Source organism: Nannospalax galili, unplaced genomic scaffold (genome assembly GCF_000622305.1).
Source record: "Nannospalax galili isolate Female #2095 unplaced genomic scaffold, S.galili_v1.0 scaffold548, whole genome shotgun sequence".
NCBI lineage: Eukaryota > Metazoa > Chordata > Mammalia > Rodentia > Spalacidae > Nannospalax > Nannospalax galili.
In genome coordinates this window covers 1243407-1246918 of record NW_008358999.1, presented here as the reverse complement: position 1 = coordinate 1246918, position 3512 = coordinate 1243407, and positions in this window count along the sequence as shown.

Below are 3512 nucleotides of genomic sequence, written 5' to 3'. Positions count from 1 at the left end.
GAAACAGCACCAGCGCTGTCCAAAGGAATCACTGATGATTACATTAAAAAGAAAGGAAGGAAGGCTTTGTTTCTTTTTTTGGTCTTTTTGAGAGCTGTCCTGGAACTCACTATGTAGACCAGTGTCCCGACCCGCAGGACACTTCTACAGTGGCACGACGAGTGGGGGTCCTAGAAAGAATGACACCCTTGAACTCACAGAGATCCCCGGCAGTAAGGAAGGCTTTTAAGAAAACATTTGTGACTTGGAGAGATGGCTCAGCAGTTAAAAGTGCTGACTGCTCTTGCAGAGGACTCGGGCTCGATTCCCAGCACCCACATGGCAGCTACGAACCCCAGTTCCAGGGGAATCCGAAGCCCTCTTCTGACCTCTGCAGCAATGCACAACACGGGTGCACTCACATACATACAGGCAATACACTCATACACATAAAACAAAAATTATAAATAAAATATATTTTTAAAAAAGAAGACATTTGCCGGGTGTAGTAGCGCACGCCTTTAATCCCAGCACTTGGGAGGCAGAGACAGGTGGATCTCTGTGAGTTCAAGACCAGCCTGGTCTACATAGTGAGTTCCAGGACAGCTGGGGCTACAGGAAGACCCCCGTCTCAAAAAGACCAAAAAAAAAAAAAAAAAGAGAGAGAGAGAAGACATATTTGCCTGCAATGCTTCTGCCACTGAGGGTCCAAAATATGGAGGATTCGTTCTGCTGCAGGGTGACCATCGCAGGAACACACACACCAGCTCCTGTGGAGGCTGGGCTGGCTGAGTGGCTGAAGGTTTATGGGTTTTCAAGGACTTGAGGCTCACTGAAGCTGAAGTGAGAGTTCCCTTGCAATGGGTAGACCCTCCCTTCTGTCCCTTGTCACAAGGTTTAAAACCTCACAGCTTATATAACCATTTGGGGTTCCCTTTTTATTGTTATTGAGACAGGGTCTCCCTGTAGCCTGGAGCTTACTGTGTAGACCAGGCTAGTTTCCATCTCACAGCCTGCCTCTGCCTCCCCAGTGCTAAGGATGTGTGCCGTCATGCCTGGCATTGGAGTGTGCTTTTAACTTAGACTAGTGTAATTGCTCCACACAAGAAAAAGGGAGGGAGGGAGGGGAGGGCAGAAAGAAAGAAAGGAAAAGGAAGGAAGGAAGGAAGGAAGGAAGGAAAGAAGGAAGGAAGGAAGGGAAGGAGGGAGGGAGGGAGGGAGGGAGGGAAAGAGAGAGAGGGAGAGAGAGAGAAGAAAGAAGGAAAGAAAAGGCTGGAATAGTTAAGAGCACTAGCTGGTCTTAGAGAGCATCAGCATTCAGTTCCCAGCACCTACACGGCAGCTCAAGTTCCAGGGGACCCAATGCCCTCTCTGGCCTCTGTGGACATTTCACTGATGTAGTATATTGACATACATGCAGGCAAAATGTTCATACACATAAAATAATTTTTTATTTTATTTTTTGTCTTTTTGAGACAGGGTCTCCCTGTAGTCCCAGCTGACCTGAACTCACTATGTAGACCAGGCTGGCCTTGAACTCACAGAGATTCCCCTGTCTCTGCCTCCCGAGTGCTGGGATTAAAGGTGTGTGCCACCACGCCCAGTTTATTATTTTTATTTTATGTGCATGCCTGTATTGCCTGCATGTAGGTAAATGCACTCGTGCCTTGCAATGCCCAAGGAAGGCAGAAGCAGCTGTCAGATCTCCTGCGACTGGAGTTACTGACAGTTGTTAGCTACCATGCGGGTCCTGGGATTCAAACCTGGGTCTTCTGCAAGAACAACCAGTGTTCTTAACTGCTAAGCCATCTCTCTAGCCCCAAAATAAGTAATTTTTTAAAAAGAAAAAAAGCCATTTTAAAAAAGAATGTGAAATCCTCAGGGTGAGGGACTAGGAGTTAGGCAGGTCCCTGCCAGGCAGAGAGACAAAGATACAAACTCCCAGTTTCTTCACCGGAAACAAAGCCCTGGCAGGCTTTTTCTCTCACTGACAGGGCCCCTTCCTGGTTGACTGGTCCAGATTGGTCCAGATAAGTCTAAGGCCAGTCTTGGATATATCTCAGCTTAGAGCTGTAGGCCTATCAGCCCTCTCCTTTGTTTAAGTTGACCAATCCAAAATTAGGGGATTGGGACCTGCCCTATACCACCAAAAAATGCTTAAAAGACCTAGGTCCTCCCTAGGGGCTTTGGATTTTGGTTTCCAAATCCCCTTTCCACTTGTGGAGTCTTTTTCTGTGTGCTTTGCTCTCTCTCTTATTTTTATTTTTTTTGAACTTTTTTTTTTTGGTCTTTTTGAGACAGGGTCTCCCTGTAGCCCCAGCTGTCCTGGAACTCACTATGTAGATCAGGCTGGCCTTGAACTCACAGAGATCCTCCTGCCTCTGCCTCCCGAGTGCTGGGATTAAAGGCCTGCGCCACCACGCCCAGCTGTTTTTTGAACATTTTAATGTTATTAACAGTAGTCACTACTGCAATTGGGTCTCCAGGCCATGCTCTTCTTAGCTTGTACACTTTGACCATTTTTCCCACCCCAAGCACAGGGTCTGGCAACTGTCATTCCACATTCTGCTTTTATGAGTTTGATGTGTTAGATTCCATGTGGAAGCAAGCTCAGGCAGCATTTCTCTCTGTCTGGCTTACTCCTCTTAGTTAATGACCTTTAGAGTTTATGCATGTTGTTGCAAACGAAAGTTGGGTGAGGTGATAGAGAAGCTGATTAGATTATAGCCATTATTTCACAATGTGTACATCTATCAAAGCACAGCATCTCCTAAATATGGTGAGTCTTACTTTTTATTATATGTCAGTAAAACTAGAAAAATAAGATCAAATAAGGTTCTGAATACCATCCTGCAGAACAATGCTACCTTCCAGGCCACAGCAATCCTGTGAAATCTTGTTGTTAGAAGCTATAGGTATTAAAGGAAAAATATCTGTGAGAGGTTGTGTAAGGTCATGCTATCTGAAGACAGCAGATGGGGGAAACGAAAATGTCATTTTTTGAAGAAAATCCAGGTATGAGTGATAGGTCGAGTCAAATTCTGTGAACTCACCCAGTGCTAGGATAGTCCAAGTGCTTTTGACTGGATTCAAATGTAGATAGTCAAGTGTTTACCCTCTTCTAAGAAGATAGGGAACTGTTCGTGGGTAGGACTCATTAAAATGAACAGATCTTGCTTCCATCACAGCGCTGACTCGGAGATGGAAATGGCTGAGACCAGGGATGTGTAAGTCTAACTTCCATAACCCAGTAGGTAGTTACTAGAATTCATTCTATAGTTAATATGAGAGAAACCCAGCAGCTGCGCTGGGAATACAGTGCTCACCAGCCAAATCAGAGCCCTGGTCACACAAGGGGAGACACTCAGCAAGAATATGGTAGGGGAATCTTGGCTAGGAGACTGACTGGCACTTCCTCTCTCCTGCCACTGGGCAGCCTCTTTTTTTTTTCTTCTTCTTCTTCTTTCATTTATTTTTACGGGGTTTTTGAGTACTTTAACATTCCCCTCCTCTGAAGAGGTAACCCTAAAATT